At 37.9% G+C, this 19156-nt stretch overlaps 1 non-coding gene across 1 annotated transcript; it reads right to left on the bottom strand.

The window, feature by feature from the left end:
* Nucleotides 1-16903: 16903 nt before the first annotated feature.
* LOC123804108 (U6 spliceosomal RNA) lies at nucleotides 16904-17012 on the bottom strand. Its single transcript, XR_006783074.1, has one exon. It is a non-coding gene; the product is annotated as a U6 spliceosomal RNA (small nuclear RNA).
* Nucleotides 17013-19156: the final 2144 nt, after the last annotated feature.

Below are 19156 nucleotides of genomic sequence, written 5' to 3'. Positions count from 1 at the left end.
TTTATAATGAAAACTTGTGGAATTTCCTGTCTCACATTTTACAGGAGAGGATGTAGAGCTGTCTTCTGTCTTCAGTAGCTCCAAACATAAATGATTACTTGGCTTGAGGCATTAGGGAATGGTGGGGACTGGTGAAGTGTCAGATGCTGGTTATATTTTGAGGAAAGAGGATGGACTCTCTGACCCCTTCAATTCTAAGTTCTTGCCTATAAGTAAATTTCTTTACACCATATTCAGGGCAAAATTAAGTATAGCTTCCTTGACTAACAGATCACTTAAGAGAAGCTGGTCTCATGTGAACAAAGGTATTTCAAAGCCTAAAAAAGTAACAACTAATTTCCACAATGGCACTTTTCTCTATGAGCGTTTGGTGCTCTATTGCTGATTCCAGGCAGCATAAACTTTGTACAGCTGACATTTTCTGACTCAACTCCCGCTATAATTGAAATTACTTTATTAAACAAGCTTGAATCATTTCAATTACTTCGTGGCCTGGAGTGCTGGTGGCATACATGATGACTACATGCTGATTAAATTAGAGCTCATACACCCCAGAAAGATGTGCATACCAGAAAATGGCTTTCTCTTTCTTCAATATAAAAAAGCCCTCTCTAATTCATATTCACTGGCTAGATCCCTTTGGGTTGTATATTAATATTCATAAGATAAACCACATAGCTAAAGCAGAAGATTAAAGTCAAGTCTCTTAATAAAGAAGCAAGAGTAATGACTACAGTAAAATCTCCAAAAATGCCATTATCCCCCTGAAGAGTGAAAGCTACTACTGTACATGTGTTGAAGCTGAGCAAGAGAACAATAAAAAATGAATTACTGCAGTGATTTGGATTTTAAAATACGCTAGAGAGGAATGAGCAAACACAAACACTTAGACCAGTAGAAAAGAATATCAGGATCAGATGGTTGTATAAAGCACGAGCTTAAGAGTAGACAGTTGCCTTATTTTGATATGAGAATAGATATGTGCTATAGGAGATAGCACTAAAAATTATATTTCCTTTAAGTAGACTGTATGATTTTCTCTTGGATTCAGTACTGAATTCTGAGGACTGAGGTAAACTAAATCACTAACCTTAGAGCTGTCCAGTTAATTCTTTCTAGTTTATCTACTACTATACTTTTGCTCTCCTTTGACCGTTTGTGTTGATTAGATACCGCCTTCCCTTGCTCCCCTTTCTTTCCTTCCTTAGATATTTACTGAGTACCCATTTTGAGCTGGATAATTTCTTAGGAGCTGGGGATCCAGCAATTGGCAGACAAAGCTTCTGTCCTCAGGAAACTTACAAGCAGAAAAACAGTAAACATCGAAATCAGTTGTAAGTAATAAATTTCAGAGAGTGAGAAGTGCTGTGAGAAAAACAAAACGGTATTTGGGTATTAGGGGTGATATGGTTGATATGTTTGTTTTTGATGGGGGTTGCTATTTTAGATGGGGATACAAGGGAAGACCTCTTGAGGAGTGGGCATTTGAGAAGAGAATATTTGTGTATTAATGCCTTTATAATAAAATTTGACTTTTGTATCATGCATTAGAGTTTATAAGCCACTTTCAAATAAAATATATTATTTAATAGTCATATCAATCTTGTGAGATCAAAATTAGGATCTCAATTTTCTAAATGAAGCTAAGAAAGCTTAAGTGACTTGTCCCAAATTTACATAGCCAATGTGTGGCAGGACTTAGGTCCCTGGCTTATATTACAAAGATAATTTTACTATGACAGAAAATTATGGGGTTTAAATAAAGCCTAAAATCCTACTACCACAAAAATATTATTTTTGCATAACTCCTTTCCATCTGTGTGTATACACACACAGGTAAGTGTGTGTGTGTCTGCATGCATGCAAGAGCATATGCAGTGATTCAAAAAGAACCGAACTCTTTCAAAAATTTACTATTCAGTAACTAGGCTATAAATTTACATTTGGTTGAAACCAATATATGTAGGAATCATGACAGTTATTTCTATAATTTGCAAGTATGAAGATGTTTCTCTCATGTCACAAGGCATATGTTAATCCTATAACCTATCTAGTTCATCCCAAACACTCTTTAGCTTATCCTAGTTAGAGGGTAGAATGGCAGTCCTTTATTTCCTCATGGCTACAAAACGAGGTTCTTGACATAATCTACATGCAAATCACATGTTTCTATAATCTGGTTGAGTAATATAATTAAAAAAATGTCCAATTCTTTTTGAATTACAGTTTCTTCCTTTGTGTATTTTTAATTAACTGTACATGCCATAATTTGCTAAGTGGTTCAGTTGTTGAATGAAGGTTTTCTTACTCTAAACTGTTAGTACAATTTCCATTTATTAAAACAATCCCCTCATTTCAAAAAACTCGTCTTGCTTCGGCCAGAGCTTGAAAGAGTTGCATCTTCATTTGTTGTTTCTTTCAAGGAAGATTTACAATAACGACCTGTCCCCGGAAGAGGGAACAGCATACACCAAAGCCTGGAGACTGATACTTAGAGAGAGGAGGAGGAGGGTGATAAAAGATGAGGACTGAGAAGCATGCAGAGAGAGGCTGTATCTGGAAGGCATTGATGCCGTGCCGGAGGGTGTGCACTTTCTCAGGATGATGGGGAGTCATGAAAAGATTTTAAGCAGGGAATGGACAAATTTACTTAGTTACTTCGATTATTTTTCAAGTGTCATTGTCTTTTTAAACTTCCTATAAATTTAACGAGAAACTGGCTGTGTTTATTATGTGGGAGGGTGTTTTTGTCCTCAACCCTGAAGCATATTAATAGATATAACCAAATTTTTTTTCCTTTTCTTCTGAGCATAGTTTCTGTTGTTACTGGAGGAATTTGATAAACTCTGAAAAAATATATATTTTCAAATGTGCTTTTCAACTAAAGACTTGAGTACATCCATGTTCATGTGTTTGGGAGTGTTCATTCTATCACCTAGACAGCTCCATTTCTCCTTCTTTCATTTTCTTATCACCTTCTTGTAAAGCAGCAATTAAATTCAGTGCTGTATCAGAATTAGAAAGTAGCAAAAATAGCCCTCGTGTTATCATTTGGGTTCACACTGTTTTAAACCATAGTCTTGAAGAAGATTGAAAAATTGGATTTTGGGATTGAACACTGACTGACTCACCAGTAGTTACCTTCCTGTGGAGATTAATATTTTCTTCTGTGTGAAGAAAAGAATGACTTATAAGATATATTTGACTGAGTGTTAGAGGATGAGAGCTCTTAAAATGGCTTTACTACATAATAATAGCTGTAATGTATTGTTTCTCTCTCTCTTACACACACACACACACACACACACATAAAAACATAATTTGCAAAACAACTCTATAAAGTAGGTATTATCCCCATTGCAAAATGAGGAAACCAAGGGCTAGGGAAGTTAGGAATCTTGTTCCAGGTAACACACAGGAGGTAGAACCTGGCTTTGAACCCGGTTCTGACTTCTGAGATGCTGCTTCTAATTAAGTCATTCATCCCCTCTCATTGCAGCAAGCCAACTTTAGGCAAATTAACCTCCGTGGATCTCAGTTTTCTATAAATTATAGAAGTTGGACTAGATAAAGAGGTTGTGTTAAATTATCCCTAAACTTTGTAGCTCAGACATTCCATAAGTCTTCTTCCTCTTAGACATTGCCAATTATGAGCAATAGTATTATTTAGATAAAGTCATTACTTTATATTTGGTTTTCAGAAACCATTTTCTTCATAGGAAGCAATAAGGAATCAAGACTGCTGATAGTCCAACAGTGAATGATGAGGATAGTTTTAACAAGTGCAGGCATTGGAGCTTGAGGTAGCTGGATGCCAGTCCCAGCTCTGACAGACACTCACTAGCTGAGTCACATAACATTTCTGAGCTCCCTATCTGTCTGTGATGATGATATCTAACTTGCAGAGTTGTACAAATATTAGAGGTAATGTTTGTTTTTGGGTTCTCATTGATGTTTAGTAAATATTATCATCGACATCACTGTCCTTATCAGAAGCCACAACATTAATGATAGAAAAGGGAGAACTTGCTATGATTTCCTTTGATATCTACTCAAAACAGTGTCTGAATAAAGAATTGGTTCACACTCAAAACTCTGGGTTAGAGCTGAGTGGATAGAGAATAAGTTGAATATAATATTTATTCATTCAACAAATATTAATTGAACACCTATTTTATAGCTATGTGGCTATTTTATTATTTATTTATTATTATTATTTTTTGTAGAGGGAGGGAGAGAGAGAGTGTGGGGGAGGGCCGGGGAAGAGGAAGAGGGATTCTTAAGCAGACTCCACACCCTGCACAGAGCCTGATATGGGGCTTGATATCACACCCTGCAATTATGACCTGAGCTGAAATCAAGAGTTGGATGCTTAACCAACTGAACCATCCAGGCGCCCCTGCTGTGTTGCTTTTTAAACCATAGATTTAATAATAAAACAGTTCCTGTGCTCACAGAATAAGATTTAAGTGGGCATGACAGAAATAAATATAAACTATGTCACTAGTGATTAGGGCAATGATTAAGAATAAATCAGGGTAAGTGCAGAGAGTGTAAATTTCTGTGTGAGGAACTTTATTTTATAGATACAGTCGTGAGGGGTGAACACTCTCATTAGGTGACATTTGAGGAAATACCTAAAGGGAGTGAAGGAGCAAATGATGTGGACATCTGAGGAACATTCCAGGCAAAGGGAACAGCATGTGCTAAGACTTTGAGGTGGAAATGTACTTCAGTGCTTAAAGAAGAGCAAGGAAGCCAGTATGTCTAGAGCAGAGTGCAGAGAGCAGAGTGAAGAGTTGGCAAGAGCCCATCACCATTATTTCCATCATTATTATTTACAACAATCCAAATTGGGGAAAGGAGTGAAATGTAAGGCAAGGAGTTTGTAGATGGACCAGAACTCTAGATATGAGCTCCCTCTGCTTATTATCAGCTCTGAGATTTGGGAGCAGGACCCTTAGGTTTCTGAGCCTCAGAGTCCTCTGGTGTAAATGATCATAATACCTGTCCTGTTGACTTTACAGATTACTGTGAAGAGCAGATGAAAATGCTTGGAAAAAGATGAAGCAGATGCTCCTTTGCTGGGGTACATGGCCAGGCTTCAGATGTGTTCAGGAACCTCCTGAAATTGAATGTGAAATTTGCCTTTATTATTTTCTCCCTAGATTCTCAAAGGTTTGTCATCAGATTCTCAAAGGGTTTTGTGACAATGTTGCTGAAAAGCAATAACATCAGACGCAGTAGAGTTGGAATTATTTGCTCTGACCAGGTGTGCTATCTCTAAATCACAAAAATGTTTTCTGTGCTCAAATGAGGATTAAAAATAGCCCTGCATATAGTAGTGGTTCTCAGAGCTGAGCATGCATCAGAATCACCTGGAGGATTTTCTGGTCCCCACCCCAGGGGTTTCTGATTCAGTAGGTCTGAGGTAGAAACTGTGAATCTGCATTTTTTTTTCATTTTGGCATTTAATTTATTTACATGGCATCTGTTATCACCTGTGTCATTAAAGAAAGGGTATTACACACACAGAAGTATAGTTGACAACAATGTTACATTAGTTTCAGGTGTACAACATTGTGATTTGACAGGTTTATACTTTATGCTATGCTCACAATCTGCATTTCTAATAAGTTCCCGGGTGATGCTGCTTCAGCTGGTCTGGAGCCCACATTTTAAGAGTCAGTAGCATACAGTATAGGTAAGCTGTAGGTATTTAGTAGGCAGGTTATTGGAGAAGCTGCTAATGTCCCTGAATAGATAATAGTAATGGCCTCTACTTCAGACTTCTATGTTGAAAAGAAAAATAAGTCTCTTTGCATTTTGGCCAGTGTGTGTGAATTCATTACTAGAGCTGTCTTCTTTCTTGAGCAGCATGCCACAGCTCCACAACTCTTAACATCTTTTTTTGGGACCAAAATGGTTTAATTCCATCTGACAATATGTCTGCTATTTCCCTGCTAATCTCACAGAATGGCAGAGTAAGAGCCTTGCTGTCTCAAGCCCAGGAACTGGCAATGGCTGCCGTGTGGGCTGAATGGGTCCTTTAATTGAGGAAGTCACAGGGTTCTCTGTAAAGCCTTTCCAAGAATTTGAAAATACATTTTCTTTTGAAAGAGGAGGAAAGAGGCTTTTGGAATAAGTACTTTTTGAAGATGTTTACATCAGTGGTGAATAGGGAGGAATTGAAATGTAAGTACCATTTGTAGCTCAGATTCTGTGTTTTTTATTGTGGAACACGGTCCAAAGCCACCTGCCCTATACCTTCTTTAGGAGAATGATGCACACACATTTTACATGGCGGTCCTGGACAGCAACAAATAACACTGGTGAATAGCATTGAAATACAAGTGCTAACTAGCAGCACCCAGGAGGAGAAACACTTGGGAAAAATGTCACTGCAAAAAGGGGGAAGAACATATTTTAAACATGCTGAAAATGTGCTCTATGATAGATAGAGTTAAATTTGGCTAATTTCATTTGTCCTCACAAATGCCATTTTTCAAAATCTTACTTCATTGCTATTTTAATTTTCTCTGTCCTGCCCTCATCTTCATTTTCTGTTTGCCCTTAATCCTTTAATACATTCTTCTTATCTTTCCTTGACTGTTCCGAATACTTAATGTTTGGAGAAACTCTTTTTCAATCAGATCTGGTACCTGTCAAGGAACAGTAAATAAGCATAGTATTATAGATTCAATTTTAAGAAGGCTGTTTAAGTCACATCAGTGTGAGCCATATTAATATCTGAGATGCTAAGGGACTTTCACAGCCCTGGAACTTGGAGGAGACAGAAATGTCTTAATCCTTGAAATGTAGAAGAGGAAGAAAGAGAGAATACCTTCACTTTTACACAAGCAAAACTTGTTTGTCCAAGGACATGCAGACTCTTACAAAGCAAAAAGGGCTGGTTGGGGGACAATTTCGTATGTTTGCCTGTACAGATTTCTTCAGTATCCCCAACACCTATCCCCTTCAAAATCAAATGGGACTTACTGTCAAGCACTTGCAAAACTATTTTTAAACAAGCCAGAGCTAGAGCATTAAAAATGGGGAATAGCTGTAAATTCCAGAAAAATAGCGTATGGGTAAAACTGCAGATATTATGCAGTAGTTTGGGTTCCAAACATCCCCATTTCTCAAGGCATTTGAATATTTTTGGTTTACAAAATACTTCCACTTGTTTTTTTAATGTTAGAAGTGTCTACATTTTTATAACTCCTACTAAGGTATCTCATGTTCATTACTGTCGCCATCAAAGCTAGTGATTTGGTGGCAGTGGTACACTTTATGAGCTGTCATGGGATATGCTACAGATTATGTTAAGGCGAGGAGGGAGAAGATGACAAACAAATCATAAAGTTGTTCGTTTTCCTAGACAATTTTACATCTGTTTTCCTCATTTTTTAACGTTTTAGATGATCTATATGTTTGGCAAAGTAAGATGTTTGTGTTGCTTTTTCATGCTTGGTGCAATTAAGGACTGTGTTCTTATCAAAACATACATTTCACAGTTTTTTTTTTTTAACCAAACAGTGAAGAGGAGATTTGGATGCTCATTTTGGTTATGCCGTTAACAAAGGCAGTCATTTCTGAGTCTCCTTCTCTATTACAAAGGGTTAGCAAGTTCTGCAGGTCCAGATATAATCTGGACTCCAAGATATAGAAGAATGGGACCAAGTTATTTGTACTTACCAAATTGCCTATTGGAGTATAGTCCTCATTATAAATTAATACACTGATATTTTAGTTTGTCAGTCCATTTATGGAAGTTTGTTTAATGCAGTGTAATCCCACTTGGACCTGACTGCTTTTGGGGTAATTTGGTACAAAGATAAAGGTACATTGTATGTAAAGCTGGCTCTACTAAAGACTTAGATTTAATTGTGTAAGTATTCTGAACTTTTGCACATCAATGATCACCATAATCAAAATTAAAAGAAAAATGATACATTGGGATAAAATGTTTATAATGAATATGATGGTTAAGTGATTAATGGCCTCAGTGTATAAAGAGGTCTTAAAAATTGATAAGAAAAACTTAAATCACAATAGAAGAAAGAACAAAGAATACGAATAGGCAATTCATAAAAGAAGAGAATGGCCAATAAGAATAAAAAAGTCAAATTTCATTAGTAATCAAAGAAATATGAGCTAAAATCAAACATCATTCCTCTTGATCAAATTGACAAAGGTCTAAAAAGATAATATTTAATTCCTAATTGTTTCCCCATACAAATGGCTGCCCTAGCACCCTTAGGGTGGCCCTGAGATTTTAGTATGTGCCATTGTAACACACTTTCGTTTCCTTCCTGGGCAATGCAACAATAGGGTTTGAATCCAAGCTCTGGATTCAGGCACTCCAGGTTAGATTCTCAGTATTCCTACTTACGTTTTACCTTGAAGAGGCTGCCAGTTTCTTAAACCTTATGAGCTTCTGTAAAATGTGGATAATGCCTAATTTGCAAAGTTTTTGTGAAGAGGCAGTGAAACTAGTAATGCTTCTAGAAAAAAGTAGCTCTTAATCAGTGGTGGCTGTTCTATCATTTTAGACTATTTTCTGTAGTTTTAAACGCAAAATTTCAAAGTTTGTGTTTTGTAATGTAAAAGACTTGACCCTTCACAATATGTGTTAGATACAAATATTGGGCAGGAACTGTCTTACCGGTTGCTTTGTGCTATGAGATAATGGGTGGTGTGACTCCAGGTGTCACTTGCTTCTCTATAACAGGAAACTTTTAAGTATTAGAACCTAAACTTGGAACTATTTTCTTTCCACCAAAATCCATACTGGATTTTGCAGCATGGAACAAAGTTTATGCAGAACAGAGTGGGACAGAAAAAGGCATCATACAAAAAGAGAAAAACTATTCCCTGGGTAAATAGGCCTATTCCCCTAGAGGGAATTTTAGAGTACACAAAGGAGGAGACTCCAATCTGTTACATAGATATCTGCAGTAGGAAGTCAGGAATGAGTCTCTCTAGAGTTAGGGAACTGCAGTTGATGAAGCTACTGTATTTAAAATGTGAACACTGAACAGTCGAGGACAGAGAGACAGAGAAAGGTTCTGATACTGATAAGCAGCCTGTGCATGTGGTCATGGAAGACCTTGGAGCACAGAACAAGAAGACTCAGGCAAGACCAAGTCAGAAAAGCAACTGGCAAGTTCTGCGAGGTAGAGGTTTCTCTAATTATACAGCAATGCACAATTGGAATTAATAATTAATGAGACGTATATAGTTTATTCTGTGTATGTGTAGCCTTCATATCTACCAGTTTCATATCTATTCTGCCTGGGAAAAAACAAGATTTTAGGTCTCCCTCAGCCAAAATTTGTCTTTTCCCTTATTTGGGGGAATTTTTACAGAATGTCTGTCAGTTGACTAAAGTTGCTAGCTAGCATTAACTTCTATCCATTAGCAACTTCTCCACTGCTGGCTCCCATCAGTCCGTACCTGCTGCTGCCTCTCCAAAGAGGCACTTCTTGTGGCACTGACGTCATGAGAATCCAGTGTCCACATGGAGGGTGATGTCTCTGGGGTGCCAGAATTAAGCTGGCTCCCAGCAGAAACTGAGCAAAGGACCTCCTCATCTCAGCCATACTCATCCAGGTCCCTGAAATTGAACTACTTGTGCCCAGGGGACAAGGGGACCTGTCCAGGGGACCACAATGGACAATGCCCAGCCCTGGTCAAAGCATCTTCCTTATCTTCCTTTATGGTTGTCTCATTCCATCAAGATGTCCTCTCTCCTCTCCCAGGTATAACCATTTCCCTCTCTCCTTCTCATCCCAAAGTGGCCCTGCGGGAGACCAGTGATACTGCCTGTGAGGGGGAGTGTGGTCTGCAGCTCAGATGCTTACCTCCCTAGTTCTAAGCCTACTTCAGTTAACTCTTAAAAGGGATTTCATTCACTCCATCCTGTAAGAGGCAGCCATCCTCAATGTCTGTTTGTTCTCATAAAGTTTTCAGGAAAAGAATCTGCATCCCAATGAAACAAACTGAATACATTTGAGATTAAAAGGAACATTCTGCATCCTGGAGCTGGCTAACCAGTTTGGCAGGTCTCTACCCCTTCCAGCATGGGCTGAGCAGAGCTTGTTTTGGCCTGGGTGTGCCTCACATTCTCTGTGCTTCTGAATAGGTTACGCTTTCTGATGCTCCGTTTTATCAGCTTACAATTTTCCTCGGATAACAGCAAGCAATTTCTCATTTCCTTCCTCCTTTGATGTATGATCTTTCAAATATTCATAGATGTTTTCCCTGCCTTTTTTGTTGCGAACCTGGGGTATTTATCTTCGGTCTTTCAGTCACATCAGTTTTGCTATTCTGAGTTCTTACCCAAATGTGTGGCAGCTGGAGGTTTCTAGAGTCTGGTTCCCAGAGTGGAATAAGAAAGCAGAAGATTTTGGGCAAATGGCCTTGAGCCTTGTAGCCATAAGCAATGATGACATACTCCTGCCTGGATTGGACCCTGTGTCATTTCTCTGAGGCTGAACCTTGGTTCACGTTTTCCTGTTCTTTCTGCTCCAGAAGGAGCACAACTGTGGCCCCAAGGGAAGGGAACCAATCTTTTTGTGAGTGAAACAGTAAATTTAGGATGCCCTGCGTTCTCTTCTGAGTAGAGTGGGGTTCAGGTGCAGGTGTCACAGGAATGAGAGAACAGAGTTATAAGAAGCCAGCTCCATAGCCTTGGGTAAGTTACTGAAGGTCTCTAAGCTCAGTTCTCTTAGCTGTAGAATGCTGATAATTTTGAGGATAATTGAGATGTTTGAACAAGGCTCTGACCATTTGGAGCATACTGTAGGCTCGAAATAACAAAGAAAGATTGCTGCTATTATTATGCATCTTGGAACTAGAGAAACCTGGTATTATATTCTACCTCTGCTACTGTCTAGCCATGTGACCTTCTGTCAAGGGTCAGCAAGCTTTCTGTAAAAGGCCAGAGAGTAAATATTTTATACTTTACATGGCACATAGTATCTGTTGCACCTATTTGACTCTGCCATTGCAGTGAAAGCAGCTGTAGTCTATATGGAAACAAATGGACATGATTGTGTTCTAATAACTTGTGTTGTTATCTAGTGGAATCCTAACAGCCAAAGAGTTCCTTTCAATAAAGTAATGTGACTCTCTTTAAAGATTAGCCAGTTCCTATTCACCCTAGGGTATTTTCAAAGGAAAACATGTGTTTTTATTTGTGTGGAAATGGTATTAAAATGTCTTGTTGAATATTTCCACTGATCAACTCAGATGAATTGTTTTCTTTTTTCTTCTTTTTAAAAAATTTTCATTTCATTGTTATAAAATTGCACCATATAGTGATTCAACAATTCAATGTATTACTCAGTGCTCATCAAGATAAGTGTACTCTAATTCCCATCACCTATTTCACCCATCCTCACACCCACCTTCCCTCTGGTGACCATCTATTTGTTCTTTATAGTTAAGAGCCTGTGTTTTTAGTTTCTCTCCCTCTGTTTTTTCCCTTGTTTTATTTCTTAAACTCTGCATATGAGTGAAATCATATGGTATTTGTCTTTCTCTGACTGGCTTATTTCACTTAGCATTCTATACTGTAGCTCCATCTGTGTTGTTGCAAATAGCAAATTTTCATTCTTTTATACAGCTGAGTAATATTCCATCTCTCTCTCTCTCTCTCACTCACACACACACACACACACACACACACACACACACACAGAGGCACACCTGACTTCTTCTTTATCCATTTATTTATCAGTGGACACTTAGGTTACTTCTGGTTCATAGAGTATTTCTATTTCCAATTTTTTGAGGAACTTCCATATTGTCTTCCACAGTGGATGCACCAGTTTGCATAACCACCGACAGTGCATGAGGGTTCCTTTTTCTCCACATCCTCGCCAACACTTGTTGTTTCTTCTGTTTTTGACTTTAGGCATTCTGACAGGTATAAGGTGATGTCTCATTGTGGTTTTGATTTGCATTTCCCTGATGATGAGTGATGTTGAACATCTTTTCATGTGTCCATGGCTCATCTGTATGTCTTCTTTGGAGAAATGTCTGTTCGTGTCTTCTACCTATTTTCTAATTGGATTATTTGTTTCTTGGGTTTTGAGTTGTGTAATTCTTTATACATTTCGGATACCAACTCTTTTTCAGATGTGTCATTTGTAAATATCTTCTCCCAGTCAGTAAGATGTCTTTTAGTTTTCTTGGTTGATTCCCTCGCTGTGCAGAAGCTTTCTATTTTGATGCAGTCCCAAGAGTTTATTTTTTCTTTTGTTTCCCTTGCCTCAGGAGACCTATCTAAAAACATGTTGTTATGGCCTATGTCAGAGGAATTGCTGCCTGTGCTCTCTTCTAGGATTTTTATGGATTCAGGTCTCACATGTACGTCCTTAATGCATTTTGAGTTTGTTTTTGTGTATGCTGTAAGAAAACGGTCCAGTTTCATTCTTTTGCATGTAGCTTCCGAGTGTTCCCAACACCATTTGTTAAAGAGACTGTCTTTTTCCCATTGCATATCCTTTCCTCCTCTGTCAAAGATTAATTGACCATATAATTGTGGTTTATTTCTGGTTTTTCTGTTCTTTTCCACTGATCTGTGTATCTGGTTTTGCACGAGTACCATACTGCTTTGATTACTACAGCTTTATAATATAACTTGAAGTCTGGAATTGTGTTTCCAGTTTTGTTTTTCTTTTTTCAAGACAGCTTTGGCTAATCAGGGTCTTTTGTGATTCCATATAAATTTTAGGATTGTTTGTTCTAGTTCTGTGAATAATGCTGTTGGCATTTTGATAGGGATGGCATTGGATGTGTAGGTTGCTTTGGGTGGTTTAGACATTTTAACAGTATTTGTTCTTCCAGTCCAGGGGCATGGAATGTCTTTCCATTTCTTTGTGTCATTTTCAATTTCTTTCATCAGTGCTTTACAGTTTTCAGAGTATAGGACTTTAACCTCTTTGGTAAGTGTATTCCTAGGTATTTTATTATTTTTGGTGCTATTGTAAGTGGGATAGTTTTCTTCATTTCTCTTTCTTTTGCTTCATTATTAGTGTAGAGAAATGCAGCAGATTTAAGGACATTGATTTTGTATCTTGTGACCTTAAAGAATTCATTTATCAGTTGTAGTAGTTTTTTAGTGGAGACCTTAGGGTTTTCTATGTAAACTATCATGTCATCTGCAAATAGTGAAAGTTTTACTTCTTCCTTATCAGTTTGGATGCTTTTACTCCTTTCTCTTGTCTGATTGCTGTGGCTGGAACTTCCAGTACTATATTGAATAAAAGTGGTGAGAGTGGACATCCTTGTCTCTCATTCCTGACCTTAGGGGAAAAGCTCTCAGTCTTTCACCATTGACTATGAGGTGAGCTGTGTGTTTTTTCATTTAAGGCCTTTGTTATGTTTAGGTATGTTCCCTCTAAATCTATATTGTTGATGGTTTTTACCATGACTGGATATTATACTTTGTTAAATGCTTTTTCTGCATTTTTTGAAATGATCATACGGTTTTTATCCTTTCTCTTATTGAGGTGATGTATCACATTGATTGATTTGCTAATATTGAACCACCCTTCCATCCCACGAAAAAGTCCCAGCTGATCTTGGTGAATACTTTTTTTAATGTACTGTTGGATTCAGTTTGCTAATATTTTTTATTGAGGATTTTTGCAACTATGTTCATTGAAGATATTGCCCTGTAGTTTCCTTTTTTTGTTGTGTCTTTATGTGGTTTTGGAATCAGGGTAACGTTGGTCTCTCAAATGAATTAGGAAGTTTTCTTTCTTCTTCTATTTTTTGGAAAAGTTTGAGAAGAACAGATATTAACGGATTCGATTTCATTGCTGGTAATTGGTCTGTTCAAATTTTCTATTTCTTCCTCTTTCAGTTTTGGTAAGTTGTATGTTGCTAGAAATTTATTCCAGGTTGTCTTATTCGTTGGCATATACTTTTTCATAATGTTCTCGTCGTATTTCTGAAGTGTCGTTATTTCTCCTCATTTGTTTCTGATTTTGTTTATTTGAGTCCTTTCTCTCTTTTTTGGATGAGTCTGGCTAGAGGTTTATCAATTTTGTTGATCTCTTCAAAGAACCAGCTCCTGGTTTCATTGATCTCTTCTGTTATTTTTTTAGTTTTGTTATCATTTATTTCTACTCTAATCTTTAGGATTTCTTTCTGCTGAAATGAGTTTTGTTCGTTCTACTTTTCCTGGCTCCTTCAGGTGTAAGGTTAGGTTGTTTATTTGAGATTTTTCTTGCTTCTTGGGGTAGTAGGCCTGTATTGCTCTAAACTTCCCTTTTAGAACCAATTTTGCTGCATGTGAATGATTTTTGGATCATTGCGTTTTCACTTTTATTTGTTTCCATGTATTTTCTGATTTCCTCTTTGATTTCTTGATGGACTAATTCATTGTTTAGTAGCATGTTGTTTAACCTCCATCTATCTGTGCTCTTTCCAGATTTTTTCTTATGGTCGATTTCTAGTTTCATCTGTTGTAGTCAGAGAAGACAGATTTGTTGTGGTCAGAGAAGACGCATTTGATCTTTTTGAAATTGTTGAGACTTCTTTTGTGACCTGATATGTGATCTATTCCGAAGACTGTTCCATGTGCACTTGAAAAGAATGTGTATTCTGCCGGTTTAGGATGGAATGTTCTATGTCTGTTCAATCCATCTAGTCCAGTATGTCATTCAAAGCCACTGTGTCTTTGTTGATTCTGTCTAGATGATCTGGCCACTGATGTAAGTAATACTATTACTGTATTATTATTGATTGTTTCCTTTATGTTTGTTACTAGGTGCCTTTTGTATTTGGGTGCTTCCATATTGGGTGCATAAATATTTACAATTGTTATGTCTTCTTTTTGGATTGTCCCCTTAGTGATTATATAGTGTCCTTTGTCTCTCATTACAGTCTTCATTTCACTGTTTTAAAGTTGACTGTGTCTGATAGAAGCATTGCTACCCCAGATTTCTTTTCACATCCATTTGTATGACAAATATTTCTCCATCCTGTCACTTTCAATCTGCATGTGTCTTTAGGTCTGAAGTGAGTCGCTTGTAGGCAGCATATAGATGGGTCTTGTTTTTTTATTCATTCCATCGCCTTCTGTCTTCCGATGGGAGGATTTAGTCCATTTACACTCAAGTAATTATGGATAGGTATGTATTTATTGCCATTTTGTTATTTGTCTTGTGTTTGTTTTCGTGGTTCTTCTTTGTTCCTTTCTTTCCTTGCTCTCTTCTCTCACCATAAGCTGGCTTTCTTTAGTGATAGATCTGGATTCCTTTCTCTTTCTTTTTTGCAAAATTATTCCTGGTGATTGATTTGTGGTTACCATGAGGTTTCTATGTAACCTCTTCTGTCTACAGCAATCTATCTGAAGTTGATGGTTGCTTAAGTTTGAACTCATTCTTGACTCCTCTTTTCCCTTTGTTTTAGGTATATGGTGTCATACTTTACTTCCTTTTGCTTAGTGAGTCCCTCGAGTGAGATTTACTGATATTGTTACTGCTTTTGAGCTTTCCACTTTTGTTACTCTTACTTATGGTCTTTCCTTTCCATTCACAGATTCCCCTTTAACATTTCTTGTAGGACTGGTTTAATGGTCATGAACTCCCTTAACTTTTGTTTGTCTTGGAAACTCTAACTCTCCTTCTATTCTGAATGATAGTTTTGCTGGATAAGTACTCTGGCTACAGACTTTTCCCTTTTGGTACTTTTTTTTTTTTTTAAGATTTATTTATTTATTTTTAGAGAGCAGCTGAGTGGGTGGCAGGGCAGAGGGAGATGGAGAGGGAGAGAATGTTCAGCAGACTCCCAGCCAAGTGTGGAGCCTGATGCAGGGTTTGATTCCACAACCTTGAGATCGTGACTTGAGCTGAAACCAAGAGTCAGATGCTCAACTGATTGAGTCACCCAAGCACCTCTCTGCTCTTTGAATATAGCATGCCACTCCTTTCTGGCCTGTAAAGTTTGTGTTGAAAAATCTGCTGATAGGCTTATGGGGTTTCCCTTGAATGTAGCTGCTTTCTTTTCTCCTGTTTCTTTTAGAATTCATTGTTTATCACTGCTTTTTTGCCATTTTAATTACTATGTGTCTTGTTGTGGACCTCCTTAGGTTGATTTTGTTGGGGTATCTCTGGATCTGAATTTATGTTTCCTTCCCCAAATTTGAGCAGTTTTTATCCTTTATTTTTTCAAAGAAATTTTATGTTCCCTTTGCTCTCTCTTCTTTCGGGATTCCTGTAATGCGAACGTTATTACACTTGTTGGAGTCACTGAGTCCCCTAAGTCTGTTCTCAATTTGTATAATGTTTTTCCCCTCATCTACTCAGCTTGGTTACTTTCCATTACTCTGTCCTCCAGGCTGTTGATTTGTTCTGCTGCTTCTGACCAGCCCTGTATTCCATCTAGTATTTTAATTTCAGTTATTGTATTCTTCATTTCTGATTGGTCCCTTTTTCATCTCTTTGTTAAAGGTCTCACTGATGTCTTCCACTCTTTTCTCAGGTCTAACAAGTATCCTTATGGTCATTACTTTAAATTCTCTATCAGGTGTAGTGCCTATCACTGTTTCATTAGGTCTCTTGCTAAGATTTTGTCCTGTTTTTAAAATTTTTTACATATTCCTTTGCCTCCTCATTTTATCTATCTCTGCATCTGTTTTTGTGTGTTAGGAAAGTCAGCTACATCACTTGCTTTTAAAAAATATGGAATGTTGGGGCGCTGGGTGGCTCAGTCGTTAAGCATCTGCCTTTGGCTCAGGGCATGATCCTGGCAGTCTGGGATCGAGCCCCACATCAGGCTCCTCGGCTGGGAGCCTGCTTCTTCCTCTCCCACTCCCCCTGTTTGTGTTCCCTCTCTCGCTGGCTGTCTCTCTCTCTGTCAAATAAGTAAATAAAATCTTTTAAAAAAAATGGAATATTTTATGTATTTTTGTGTCATCCTTGGTCAGGGGCCATGCTAATCTTCTCTGTATGGTTCCAGTTTTTTAGTATATGTGATGCCAAAGCAAGTACTTTAGTTCCTTTTTTGATGTTGTCTTATTAAACAGGGTAGTTGAATGAAATCCAATTTTATAAGCTCCCCATTCATTATATAATAAAGAATGTCTTTGATCTTTTTCCTGAGTTCTTGTGAGGGAGCTTCTAAATCCTTGGAATTTCCCAAGGGACAGGAGTATCTTCGTTATTCACTGTGGGACCCCAGGATTACCTCTGAGTTTATGCTAATTCCTGGTGGGACCCTAGATGTCAACATGGGGACTGACCAAGTTGGAAAAACAACTCTGTGATTAGAGGGTTGAAGCTTTGATTCTGGTGATATTAACCTTACCTCCTGACCTTTGGGGAAAGGAGAGGGGCTGGAGATTGAGATCTGTTATGTGGTCGATGATTATTACACCAAGGTTTAGTTGGTAAACATACATTGATGTGCTGGAAGGATGACGTGTCTTAAAGACATGGAATCTTTGTGTTTGTGACTCTCTTAGATCTTGATCTCTTCATTTCAGTGTTCATGTATTGTATTCTTTGTAATACAACTTTAATCATAAGTACAGCATTTTCCTGAGTTCTGTGGATTATCCTAGTGAATTTATATGTAGCTTCAAGTCATTTATAGAACAGCACTTATTTTCACATCTGACGTGATTCCTTGTGTACATATTTCCCTTGGCCATACTCTAGAGGGGAAGAAGTTCAGCATGGTATTTAGGCAGGAAAGTTGCCTTAGTCCCTTGATTCAAAGCTCAACAAATATGACTTCTGATTTTTATTGTAATGTGGCAGACTAAAGATTATTTTATTATCCCACTTTACAGATGAGGAGGGTGTAGCTCAGAGATATTGGGTAAAAACTTATCATAGTTAAAATTCAAGGCTCTTCCAGCATATCAGAGAGATCCCCTAAAACTTCTAATTGTGTAAACTGTTATGTCACTACTTACTACTTATATATTGCCTTTCTTAACTCATAGTAATAATAATAATTAATAATAATAATAAAATGACTAGCATATGTATTATTTACTATATGCTAAGAATTGTTCTAAGTTAATGTGTGTGTATGTGAATGTATGTGTGTCTTGATCTGTTTGGGCTGCTGTAACAAAATTCCACAGACTTTGTGTCTTCTAGACAACAGAAATTTACTTCCCACCATTCTGGGGGATGGAAAGTCCAAAATCAAGGCACAAGAAGATTCAGTGTCTGGTGAAGGCCCACTTTTGTTGAGGGAGCTCTCTGACACCTCTTTTATAAGGACACTAATTCCATTCATAAGGGTTCCATCCTCACGAACTGATCACCTTCTAAGAGCCACACTTCTAAATATCATCGCACAGCTGAGAAGTGGTGAAATCTGTATTTGAATCCAAATAGGTTGACTGTGGAGTTCATATTCTTAGTCACTAATGTATACTGCTTCTTAGAAAAAATGTTATGGCAGCTAATATACTAGAGGCAGTCACTGTGTGCCAGACATAACACATGTCTGTGTTAATATATTTAATTTTCATAACCATCCTGTACTGGAGACTATTATTAACCCATTTTGTAGATGATGAAACCAAAGTACAGAGCGGTTAGATACTTGTTGAAGGCTGTCAGGTTGGTTTAGCAGGGCTCACACTGCTGTGTAAAAGAATCACCCCAGTTCTCTAACTTGCTTGAGGAAGAATGTTTAGATGACAAGACTGGCTAAGGGGAGGGTAATCTCCCCTGTGTGGTTCCTTGGGGACATTGCTAAACCTTGTAGAAAGAAAAGGAGAATAGTGGGAAGGGGTACTATTGAGAATTGCTCACATATGCCCTTAAGTTAAGAAACCAGAGATAAATTCATAGATGGGGAGGCAGTCCTTGAGTTACTTGTGGCCAGCATCGTAGTAAATCCTCCATCCTCTTGGGAATATGTGTCAAGGAGCTCCTTCCCAGTTTATAGCTCTGAGAGGATTGTCAAGTGCCTGGTGTTCCTCTTGTTTCTGCCTCTCCAGGCAGCCAAGAGACAGATCGGGCTGCAGTTTTGCTGAAGCTGGCCGTTCTGTAGGTTGTTCAGACATGTGATGGTGTATTTTTTCCTTGCGCCATTATGCTGTGGACAGGAATTACTGACTTACACCCTCTTTGTCATGTCTTTTCTACTTTCGCAGCCTCTGTTTACAGAT

Source organism: Ursus americanus, chromosome 8, assembly GCF_024610735.1.
Source record: "Ursus americanus isolate L20-20 chromosome 8, mUrsAme1.1.p, whole genome shotgun sequence".
Taxonomy (NCBI): domain Eukaryota; kingdom Metazoa; phylum Chordata; class Mammalia; order Carnivora; family Ursidae; genus Ursus; species Ursus americanus.
Note: the sequence above shows the minus strand (reverse complement) of the source record. Positions and strands in the feature narration are given on the sequence as shown.